The sequence below is a fragment of the Coregonus clupeaformis genome, unplaced genomic scaffold (genome assembly GCF_020615455.1).
Source record: "Coregonus clupeaformis isolate EN_2021a unplaced genomic scaffold, ASM2061545v1 scaf5962, whole genome shotgun sequence".
NCBI lineage: Eukaryota > Metazoa > Chordata > Actinopteri > Salmoniformes > Salmonidae > Coregonus > Coregonus clupeaformis.
The window spans coordinates 1-13,082 of record NW_025539416.1 but is presented as its reverse complement, the minus strand read 5'-3'; the positions used below and the strand labels follow the sequence as shown (position 1 = coordinate 13,082).

The following is a 13,082-nucleotide window of genomic DNA, read 5'->3' as shown; positions in this document are numbered from 1 at the left end:
GTATTTTTCCCGACACAGGTCCTTGCTATCCCAGTACTTTGTGACACAGGCAACGCTGAAGTTGTGTTCACATAAAGTGGTGACTCGTTAAGTGAAGACATCCAGATAGATATATTACAGGAACTGCTCTTCAGACTGGAGACTGTTGGAGGAAACCATATCTAGACAGAGAAGGTGGAACTATAAATTATTTTGTTGAATGAGTCTGCTCTCGATAGTTTCAGTGCCATTGTCAACACGGCATTTAGAGACAGTAACCAATCTTGATTCAATTTGTTTAACTATACAACATACAGTTTAATTAGTCAATGTACAAAATAAAGTAAAAAATCGGTACTGTAGTCAAGAAAGAAAACAGGATAAAAAAATAATTCACACAGTAGAATGTATCTTCAGCTGCCCTTGTAAATCTCTACTCACCTGTGTCTGTGTGTGAAAGTGTGGGTACTTTCTCTGTCACGCCCTGGCTCTGGGACTCTTATATGTTGAGCCAGGGTGTGTAGTTTCTATGTGTTTGTGTTCTGTGGTTAAGTTCTAGTGCTTGTGTTTCTATGTTGGCCGGGGTGGTTCTCAATCAGAGGCAACGTGAATCAGCTGTTGCTTGTTGTCTCTGATTGGGAACCATACTTAGGCAGCCGTTTGGGCATTGTCATTTGTGGGATCTTGTTCCGTATGGTGTGTATTGTAACCAAGGACTTCACGTTTCGTATCGTTTGTTGTTTTGTTCTGGAATAAATAGTATGTTCACTTATCACGCTGCGCATTGGTCCACTTCCTCCGACGATCGTGATATTCTCAGGTTTTTCTCTAGTATATATATATATATTATATATACTGTAGTTTAGTAAAAAAACAACAACAACAAAAACAGACGACTCTGTGTAGCTGTTTAATAGAGATTTCTGAAGAGTTTGAGAGAGTTTACTCCTGTGTGCAACATATAGCATGTCTAGCAATTTAAGTTTCACAGTGCTGCTCTGTGCTCTGGAGCAGAATTAAACCTTCACATGGCTGATCTCTCATTCTTGATACATTGTTTTACCATTTCAAAAACAAGGCACATTTTTAAAAAAGTGTTCTAATTTTGTTACTGATCAAGGTAGAAAAAGTGTGAATCAGAAATGTTAAACAAGGAATTATTGTAGATGTTTGGAAGGTTTTCCAAAAACATAAACAACAGAATTCAAAGTCCACATGGGGATGAACAAATAACTCAGTCTAGGTAGATTTGACCTTGCCTGACGACTCACACGGAACTCTTTCGCTGCTCTATCGATAAGAAACAAACATTTGTGGGCGTGGCTTTTGGCCAGAGCAATGAGTCTGGGTAGCCAGGCAAGATTTGACAATTAGCAGCCAAAAATATCCCATATTATGCCTTTAAACATACTCACCACCAGTTTGTCTAGTCAAACCAGACAATGGGTGGAGAACTAAAGCTGATTGTTTTCTGTTTGTAGGAAAATGCCTGTGATCGCTGTATGCTGAAAGCCTGCATCTGCTGCTTGTGGATACCTGAATCAAGTAAGTGTTCTATCAGAATCAGATTGATTGTAATCTGAGATGTTGGTTATTCTTACTATTACAAATGTTATATAATTGACCACAATCTATTTTACAAGGGAGACTCATTCCAAGATGGCAGCAATCACACATTGTTATTGATGATACTTCTGTCTCTTGTTTGTCTGTGTTCACCACAGAACGCGTACACGGCCACAGAGATCAACAGCACCAGTTTCTGTATGTCGGCACGCGACGCCTTCGTCATCCTGGTAGAGAATGCCCTCAGAGTGGCCACCATCAACACCGTGGGGGACTTTGTCCCCTTCCTGGGAAAGGTAGCGGCCACATAGCGATCATGTAACAATTAACTCATTAGGAATTTGGGGCACCACGGAAGGAGTTGTTTAACGAGTTACCATCTCCCGAATTAAACTCTTAGAATATATATATATGCATGTTATGTACCAATAACAGTCACTTATTAATCATTACCTCATCAGTCTCATTCTGAATGTCTTATAATCCTTGAACCTGCATGAACCCTAACCTTACTTATGTATCAGAAATACACAAATTGTCTTAAATATTTACTTACTAGCTAACTAAATAATAACACAGAATACATACATACTTAATTCATGAGAAGAGTCCCTAGCGGATGAACAACAGCATGACTTGGTTATCAAAAAGGGAGGGGTCAATAGAAGGAGGGAGAGAGGTACAAAGACAGTCAAACTTATGGTACATACATTTGGAAACTACGCTCAGGGTAATCAGAATACTTAGCACCCTTACCACCGCCGTTTGGGTAAGAAATGCAATACATTTACGAGTAGAATGTCTTCTCCGTTGTCTCTCTGTTGAAACCAATCACTCCTATGGGGAAGGTGTCTATGAGTGTAAGGCTCTGGTTTGTCCACCAGAGGTCACAATGTCCTTTGTAGAGCTTCTCTGGTAGTGAAGTGGTTGTTAGACAGATACTTCAGATGTACCAACGGTTGTCTGAGATGGGATTGTCCTTGTCACCTCGTGTCTTTAGTCAAAGTTCTAGACTACTTTACATGCCAGCTGCAGACTGGTAATGCTACGGTCTAGTGAGTTTCTTCTTCTTGTGTAGAGATTGAGAGTTTCAGAGTTTCTCACCATTTCAAACATGTGGACTAACATCTCACATTTCCTGGTCTTAGAGTTTCAACCATTTGTAACGTTCAGCTCGCGCTGTACGCCGGCTGGTCTATCTGGTCTAACAATTTAAAGCTGTGTCCTCCTGAGTGGCGCAGTGGTCTAAGGCACTGCATCGCAGTGCAAACTGTGCCACTAGAGATCCTGGTTCGAATCCAGGCTCTGTCGCAGCCGGCCGCGACCGGGAGACCCATGGGGCGGCGCACAATTGGTCCAGGGTAGGGGAGGGAATGGCCGGCAGGGATGTAGCTCAGTTGATAGAGCATGGCGTTTGCAACGCCAGGGTTGTGGGTTCAATTCCCACGGGGGGGCAAGTATAAAAAAATATATATATATGTATTCACTATCTGTAAGTCGCTCTGGATAAGAGTGTCTGCTAAATGACTTAAATGTAAATGTGTAGCCACAGCCACAATGTTAAGGTGTCAAGACCCCTTCTCTTCTATGGGAGAGAGGGGGTCTGGCTATCTTCAAACATTTTCCTAGCTGATGGGTCCCTTTTCTCTTTTCTCCCTTTCCCACCCTCCTTTCTCTCCATATTTTCCTTCATACGTGAGTGTCCAGGAACTGATTGTCTCGTGCACTGCGTTCGCCGGCATTCTGGCGCTCAACTACCAGCATGACTACACGGTGTGGGTGTTGCCGCTGCTCATCATCTGTCTGTTCTCCTGGCTGGTGGCCCACTGCTTCCTGTCTGTCTTTGAGATCGTGGTGGACATGCTCTTCGTCTGCTTCGCCGTGGACACCAAGCACAATGACCGCAGCCCCAGCCAAAAGTTCTACATGGACTAGGCCCTAATGGCGAGGGGAAGGGAGGCGAGGCTGGGTGGGAGACTATGGCTGCATCCCGATTCCCCACCAGTCATGGATTAAAAAGGAATGGATTGGTGTAATAATTGGCTAGAAGGAGTTTCAACCATTGTTAACTTCATGTTGTGTTCACTTTAGAAGAAGGGTGGAGAATTGCGACGTACCCTTATATGTCTCTGTTCCATTATCCACACTATCATTCCAATTACATCAGCACAAACATTCTTAGTGTTATGCTACTGTGGATAAAGGAACATAGCCTGTGTTTACCACTTTAATCAATTTCTTTATGGTGAATAGCGTTTATGCACATATTACACTAAATTATACTTGCCCCCTATCATGTCAACATAGAACACACACGGTCATTCTCACTCTCTCCCTCTCTCCAGGAGTGTGTAGAGAACAGTAAGAAAATGTTGTAAAGGGATCGGCCCGAGACGGTCATGAGATGAAGTACATGGGGAGTTAACAAAACCATTCCAACAGAGAATACATCGTTTTTTTAGGTGTTAAGGTTGAAAATGTGGGCACTGATAAGCATTTAAATTGGAAGTCAGTGGCTGTACAGTAACATGCTATAAATGACGTCAGAGCTCAGGCTCTGCACCTTGCAGTGCTATATGGGTTTTGACTGACAGCTGTACTGAAGTTCAACACTGCACTCGACAAGAAGTTGCCCCCATCCCGCCTGTTTATTGGGCAACTTTTGTTTGCTTGAGTGAGGGAAATGCTGTAAATGAAGAGGACTCTATGTATTTTGAAAGATGAGACGTTGAGGATTATAAGAAATACCGCTTTGATGTCATACAAGTAAGCCAAACACCTGTGAGTCCAAATGTGTACTTCACATTTCCATATCAACAACTCATGTCATATACAATGCCAACGTTTTTGATCACTATGTGTGATGTCAAGTTACAAGAAGACATGGCGTCATACCCTGGGTTGTTCTGAACAGAATGAGCCTATTTTTGTCTATTGTGAAGAACATTTGCAGCAGAACAAGCACGTGAATGTACTCATTGCTCCTTTCTATGCAGACCAAAATTACAATCTGTTTCTCCAAATTGCCTTATGAAAGCCTAACACCTCAAGATCGTCTTTTATAACCTAGCTAGTCATGCTGGCAATAGAACAAGCTTTCTTTTTGGATTGCGTAAACAACAATAGTAATTGTGTGATGGCGGGGATGCAGGGTTGTGTTCCAAACCAAACAACTACTAGTGTGCTTGCTCTAGTTCCGCAACGGCACAGCTAGGAGAGCTCAAAAACACACCTTACAGTTAAAGACTCTTCTTTGAGTCCTACATGTCCATTGAAATTACTTTGGAGAGGTGTGTGGCCACTTGGAGACACCAGTTAGTCCTCTCATTCAAACCCTTGTCATTTTTTTGTATTATGTTGCACCTACCCCACATTTTCCAGGAATAGTCTTATCATGTTACTGAATGTAACAAACACGGCGAAAAATACAGTAAATGTAAAACACACATAAAATCACCAGTGTAATGTTTGGATTCAGTCTTGTGTCAGGTGAACTGTTGTGTCCTCAACTTTGGTCTAATAATTTTCACATAATCTCCAAACTATTCCTTTTCAATTGCTACCATGCTTATGCATATGCATTTCATATTTCTTCTGTAAGAAACATTTCAATTTAGCTTTATCCATATAGGCCAATTCATCATGAAGTTAAAGGGAAAATCCATTCAACAACATGTGGTATTTTTTTCATTCGTCCACTGTAGATACAGTCCCAACATGTTTTGCATCATCATGATGATGTGGCAGGTGACACTTTGCTTCTTGGAAGTCCAATATCTTGAAAACTTGACACCTGACATGTCAAACATTGTGGGACTGTTCAACAATGAACTAATGAAACAAATACCAAAAAATCGATGTTGAGTGGATTTTCCCTGTAACTCCAGAATCTAGAACCATCCACCCAAAATGCTGATGAAGACGATAGTAACGTTTAACACTTGTTTATTGTTGTAGACTCATGGAGGAGGGACTTCGGTTTGACCAAAACAAACCAGAAGACAGAAACCAAAAGGCATTCCAACCATTTTCTTTATTACATGTGTAATAGGTTTACCATGATATTTGTTAAATATATTGTCTTATGTTAAAGGAAAAGCATTATCATAACTGACAATCCCCATATTGTGGCAACATTGAATCATTACTGCTTATTGAGTTCGTAATACTCTATACATAGAAAAAGGATTATCTATGACAGTATCTCTATTTATGAATGCAAACAGAGTTTTAACCCGGAATATTTTTAATAACATTTTTAGCAGAGTAATAAAACAACAAAAATAAGCAATGTCCACCTGTGTTTGTGAGAGCTGTTGGGTAAGAGAGGTTCAGATCAATGGGGACATGGGTTTGTGTCTGTATGTCATTAAGATATCCACTAAGAGGGAGAAACAATAAAACGATATATAGTGAATTCAATCTACACACAATACCCTATAATGACAAAGATAAAAACACGTTTTTATACATTTTTGCAAAGAAAACAATAAAAAAATAATAATACTGGAAATATCACATGTAGATAAGTACTGTCAAATAAATTGAACACACTCCCCCCTCATATAGTTACAGTGCCTTGCAAAAGTATTCATCCCCCTTGTAGTTTTTCCTATTTTGTTGCATTACTACCTGTAATTTAAATGGATTTTTATTTGGATTTCATGTAATGGACATACCAAAATAGTCCAAATTGGTGAAGTGAAATGAAAAAATAACTTGTTTCAAAAAATGCGAACAAATTAATTACAGAAAAGTGGTGCATGCATATATATTCACCCCCGTTTGCTATGAAGCACCTAAATAAGATCTAAATAAATTAAATACATTTTAATCCCACTTTGTAACAAGAAAATGTGAAGAAATCCAAGGGGTATGAATACTTTTGCAAGGCACTGCAGTTTCAGTGCCAATATTGAGTTTTGAAGTACTTTCTGAATTCCTGTTCAGAAGAGTGCAGAGAAAGTTGACAATGATTGTTTATTCCACATAAGGAAACATGCACAGCTGAGGAACATACTTCCTATTAAAATAGATATTCTGATGATTGGGATTTCTAGAATAAAGAATATAATTAGACCATTCAGATTGCCAGTTAATTTTAGTGACTGAAGGTGAGACATCTCTCTTCCATTGGAGGCTGCTGAGGGGAGGACAGCTCATAATAATGGCTGTAACGGAGCGAATGGAATGGCATCAAACACATGGAAACCATGTTGGATGTATTTGAAACCATTCCACATATTCCGCTCCAGCCATTACCACGAGCCAGTCCTCCCCAATTAAGGTACCACCAACCTCCTGTGCTCTCTTCCATAGTTGGTCAATTGGCAGGGGCTTCTGAGATGCTTTTAAGAAATGCAAGTATAGATCAGAAACCAGTCCCCTGGGATTAGACCGGTTCTCTCAAATTTAGCGGAGGGCGTCAATTGGTAGTGTTTCGCATCAAGGGACACCCTAATCTTACATGTCAGAGCAAAGTTTTAAATAAAAGAAGAAGGATTTGCCTGGTAAATTTAAACATTGTTTGTAAATCCTGGAATGCACAGAGCCCTCCCTCATTGAGGAGCCTGCCCTCATTAAAATGCATTCAATGTCATCACTGTTATTTTGTAACTACTACTACTGTACACTAGAAGTGTTTGTATATCAATGTACTTTTAGATTGTGGTAATGATGATCATGGTCGCTACTTGCGCTGCATTGGTACATCTAATACAATTTTGACAAATACAGCTGACTAGCATAACAGACATTGTCTTGCATGGACATTTTTGGAAATGTGATTTTTTTTTTTTTCTAAATTTGTACAAGGTGTTCTCCCTCACCTGTTAACAAGATCATGTTACTACTGTGGATCAAATATGAAGGAGACATTTACTCTGATGAGGATGTTTTATATTAGTTTAATACATGAAATGCAGGTCTTACAAGTGCTGAGGTTGTCTTATGTCAGAGGCAATGCATGACCAGAACTGGAAATCCCTAAATTGTGGAAACACTGAGTCATTACTGCTTATTGAGTTTGTAATATTGTATCCATTAAAAAAGGGATTCTATATGACTGTATCTCTATTCCCTTCATGAGTTTTAACCAATAATATTTTTGATAACATTTTTATGCAGAGTAATAAAAGAAAAGAAAACAAGCTTTGGGGCAAGACAGGATACGTTCTAAGGGGGACATGGTTTTTTTTTAGGGTGTCCTAAAAACAGTGTATATCCCCAACAATAAAACAGTACATTTAATTAATACAGTGAAATGCTTGTGATTGGGATGTGTTAATTAGGAAATAGCCCCGTATCAGCCCAGGGTTCAAAGTATTTGTTTTTCTGTTGAATACGTTAGGTGCACTTGATTGTTCTCTCCTGATGCAACGGAAGCAATTAAATAGTCCCAAAAGTACAGACCCTGCCCATCTGGCACTCCATACCTGCTCAATCAAACGCTCAAAGTATTTCAAAGAAAACAAATATCTTGTGAACCCAGGTCTGTCCTGTATCAGTTTGACTATTTCCTAACTCTATTTTCCTCTACTCTGTGGTGGACATCAGGAATAAATCCCAGCTGCCGCTGACCCACATCCTGTCATCTATGCTGCCTCTGGCCCGCTACCACCTGGGCACCGTGGCCAAAGGCTCCTTCATCATCACCCTGGTGGAGATCCCTCACCTCATCCTCACCTACATCTACAACCAAAAATATGTGTTTTATCATAATCACTACCCAAGAAAGCAAAGGTAACTGAACTAAATGACTATCGCCCTGTAGCACTCACCTCTGTCATCATGAAGTGCTTTGAGAGACTAGTAGAGGTGATGTGATCCTTGACCTTACCTGTCACCAAAGACCCACTTGAATTTGCTTACCGCCCCAATAGATCCACAGACGATGCAATTGCCATCACACTGCACACTGCCCTATCCCATCTGGACAAGAGGAATACCTATGTAAGAATGCTTTTCATTGACTATAGCTCAGCATTCAACACCATAGTACCCTCCTAGCTCATCATTAAGCTTGAGGGCCTGGGTCTGAACCCCATCCTGTGCAACTGGGTCCTGGACTTCCTGACGGACCGCCCCCAGGTGGTGAAGGTAGGAAACAACATCTCCACTTCGCTGATCCTCAACACTGGGGCCCCACAAGGGTGCATGCTCAGCCCCCTCCTGTACTCCCTGTTCACCCATGACTGTGTGGCCAAGCACTCCTCCAACTCAATCATCAAGTTTGCAGACAACACAAAAGTAGTAGGCTTGATTACCAACAATGACGAGACCGCCTACAGAGAGGAGGTGAGGGCTCTGGGAGTGTGGTGCCAGGAAAATAACCTCTCACTCAACATCAACAAAACAAAGGAGATGATCGTGGACTTCAGGAAACAGCAGAGGGTGCACCCCCCTATCCACATCGACAGGACCGCAGTGGAGAAGTTGGAAAGCTTCAAGTTCCTTGGCGTACACATCACCGACAAACTGAAATGGTCCACCCACGCAGACAGTGTGGTGAAGAAGGCGCAACAGAGCCTCTTCAACTTCAGGAGGCTGAAGAAATTTGGCTTACCACCTAAAACCCTCACAAACCTTTACAGATGCACCATTGAGAGCATCCTGTCGGGCTGTATCACCGCCTGGTATGGCAACTGCACCGCCCACAACCGCAGGGCTCTCCAGAGGGTGGTGCGGTCTGCCCGAACGCATTACCGGGGGCAAACTACCCGCACTCCAAGACACATACAGCACCCGATGTCACAGGAAGGCCAAAAAGATCATCAAGGACATCAACCACCCGAGCCACTGCCTGTTCACCCCGCTATCATCCAGAAGGCGAGGTCAGTACAGGTGCATCAAAGCTGGGACTGAGAGAATGAAAAACAGCTTCTATCTCAAGCCATCAGACTGTTAAATAGCCATCACTAGCACATTAGAGGCTGCTGCTGCCTATTGAAATCACTGGCCACTTTAAGAAATGGAACACTAGTCGCTTTAATAATGTTTACATATCTTGCACTACCCATCTCATATGTATATACTGCATTCTATTCTATAGTATTCTTCTGTATCTTAGTCCATGCCGCTCTGTCATTGCTTGTCCATATATGTATATATTCTTAAATCCCATTCCTTACTTTTTTGTGTGTATTGGGTATATGTTGTGAAATTCTTAGATATTACTGCATTGTCGGAGCTAGAAGCACAAGCATTTCGCTACACCCGCTATAACATCTGCTAAACATGTGTATGTGACAAATAAAATGTGATTTGATTTGAAACCAACAACCAGCTCAATGGCACATTACTTCCCTTATCATATTTAGTGTCTTAGATACACAGACAGCTCAATGGAAAAGTATGTCCTTTATCGAAGTACAGAACTGTAGAACCAGCTCAAAGGCTGAGTATGTATTTTACAACATTCACTTATACAGTTTCAAAAACAAAATTAAAAGGGACAATCTGTGATTGCTACATCAATATTTTGATGGATAAATGAATGATAGATACCCATTGATTCTTGAAAAATATAACTTATAAATGCTTCATGACCATAGTTCAACTGTCACACCCCATGAGAACCCAAAATATACACTTGTTTGTCTCCAATGTTTGTAAACATTGTAAATGTAAACAAACTATATAGCCTCAAACCATGGTTAAAACAATGATTTTGATATACTGGAAGGTCAGTCCTTGCATCCATAGCTCCGTCTATTATTCTAAGAGTGGTTACATTTCTCCAGGCCCATCCCTCAGCTTTTTACCAAAACAGAAGCTGGGAGGCTACTTTGTTATTGTTTCAACTGTGGATTTGCTCTTTAAAGTCATATTTATCTACATCCACAACCAGTTCAAAGGCTGAGTTTGGCCTTTATCATCAGATTTACTTAGAGAGGGAATAAGAGAGAAACAGAGAAAATGAATATCACTTTAAAGGATAGTTATCCGTCTGTAAAATAATTATGGGTAAATAATCAAAGCAACACAACTTTTATTACTTATTTTATTTACGTTAATTCCACTTGAGTCTTCATTTTCAGTAAATACAAGCATTTATTAGCCATGTTAAGATGTACAGAACACTTTACATTTTCATTTGGTGATACAATTTCAGAGGACATCCGTGGACATTCGAATCATGTGACATGTCAACCTGACTAAATACACTAATTTGTAAACATATTGATACATGTAATGATTTGTAAATGTGCATTTTAAAATATCTGTTAGGACAAACAGTTCTCTCTCCATCATTTAATCAGCCTGTGTGAGTGACAGGAGAGATGATGAGAGGGGCTGAGTTTTGACCATCATCATTACCAGAGGGGCCGAAGTATGGATAGAGCTTCTCTGTAAAGGTGCAGATATGAAAGAGTAGATATGAGACCTGGCCTCCACATCATAAAAGGAGACCTGACCCTCCTCATAATCAACAAACCCCAACATTTTGGGGCTTCTCTCTCAGGGAGAGGAGGATATAGTGGGAGGTACAGGCTTGGTACTCATTCTCATCCTTTAGCATCACAGTCCAGAGTCCATCCTCAGGTGTCAGTGTGATATTCTCCTTCCTGTCAGTGGACTCTCTTGCCACTCCTAAAACCCATGAAGTCTTCCCCTTAACAATCACCTCATATTAAAATCTCCCTGAGGAGAAGCCATTCTTTCCAAGAACAATGGCAAAACGATCAAACCTTTTTGGATTGTCAGAAAGTTTCTGTGGTGTGTCTCCATATCTTACTTGTTTCCCATCTTCAGACAGGATGAGCCAGGGATGTGCTGTATCAGGGTCCAGAGTCACATCCACTGCATACTGCTGAATCCTCTTCAGTTTGACTCCAGGCAGCTTCTCCATCTCTTTATTCAGTGTCTCCTCCAGCTGAGACACAGCTCTCCTCACAGTCCCCACACACAGATCACAGTGAACACTGACATCAGACCAGTCCTTGGTGGGTAGAGGGGTGCACACTAGGGATTGGAAGCTCTGGAGAAGTTGGATGTTGTCCTCAGTCTGTGAGAGCTGCTTCAGCTCAGTGCTTCTCCTCTTTAGCTCAGTGATTTCCTGCTCCAGCTCTTTAATGAGCCCTTCAGCCCGCCTCTCAAATGCTTCCTGCTTCTCCTCAATCACCTCAATTAGCTCAGCCTGGCTTTTCTCAATGGAGAGCACCAGAGCAATGAAAACCTGCACGCTGTCTGCTATCTCTCTCTCTCTGCATATCTCTTGCTGAGATCTACTGAGAGTTTGATCTCTTTAACCTTCTGCAGACTCTCCTGGATAATCTGCTGCACTTCTGCCTCAGTTTTCCCCAGCTGAGCCTTCCTCTCTCCACACTCTTCCTCTATATGGACAGTGTCATGAGTCTTGTGGTCTGCCTCAATTCAGAACTGACACACACATGTCTGGTCAGTCCTACAGAACAGCTCCAGGATTCTGTCATGCTTCTTACACATCCTGTCTTCTAGGTTCACCACAGGGTCGATCAGTTTGTGTCTCTTTAAGGGTGGGGCTATCTGATGAGGCTCCAGGTGAGTCTCACAGTAAGAGGTCTGACACACCAGGCAGGACTTCAGGGCCTTGCGCTTCGTCTCAGTGCAGACGTCACAGGGCACTTTTCCGAGTTTGGGAGCGGACTCATCGTCACTTCTGTCTAATTTTTTTAAAAATTCTCTACAACCTCTCTTAACGTTGTGTTGACACGAAGCTCAGGTTGTCTATAGAAGTTCTCCTTACACAGTGGACATTGACACAGGTCATTGCTATCCCAGTACTTTGTGACACAGGCCATGCAGAAGTTGTGTCCACATGAAGTGGTGACTGGCTCAGTAAACACATCTAGACAGATAGAGCACAGGAACTGCTCTTCAGACAGGAGAATGCTGGAGGAAGCCATATCTAGAGCGAGATGGTGGAACTAGAGATTATTTCCTTGAATGAGTCATGTCTCGAAATTATTGTGCTATCGCCAACATAACATTAAAGGTTTAACCATACAACGAACATACAGTTTAGAATAGTCAATTTACCAAATATAGTTAAACATAGGTACTGTAAAAGAAAACAGGAGAATAGAAGAATTTGCACAGTAGAATGTATTTAGATCTGCCCTTGTAAATCTCTACTCACCTGAAGAGAGTTTGATTTCTCTGATCTTTCTGACCAAAGAAAGCCCTGGAGCGTCAGTTTGAGAGAGTTTGCTTGTGTGTGCAACATGCAATATGTCTAGCAACTTTAGTTTCACATTAGCAAAGTGACATCAACATGCTCCTCCCCACCCAGTGCTGCTCTGTGCCCTGGAAAATAATTAACCCTTCACATGGCTGATCTCTATTCATTATTGATATTATATATTTTTTTATTTGACAATTTAAAAAACACAACCACACATGTGGATACAATGCATTTAAAAATCATTGAGGATAACACAAAAAAAGTTTTGAAACGTATTTCCATTGTGGTCCTCTTGTTTACAAAATACACAATTCATTAATGAACAACAAATTAAAGATCGACAGCAAATGGAGTTCAGGCAGTTTGGAAAAGA

At 41.1% G+C, this 13,082-nt stretch overlaps 2 pseudogenes; one reads left to right on the top strand and one right to left on the bottom strand.

The window, feature by feature from the left end:
* The first annotated feature begins 1,464 nt into the window (after positions 1-1,464).
* Positions 1,465-8,290, top strand: LOC121557961 (annotated as a pseudogene).
* A 2,238-nt stretch (positions 8,291-10,528) lies between these two features.
* Positions 10,529-12,773, bottom strand: LOC121557960 (annotated as a pseudogene).
* Positions 12,774-13,082: the final 309 nt, after the last annotated feature.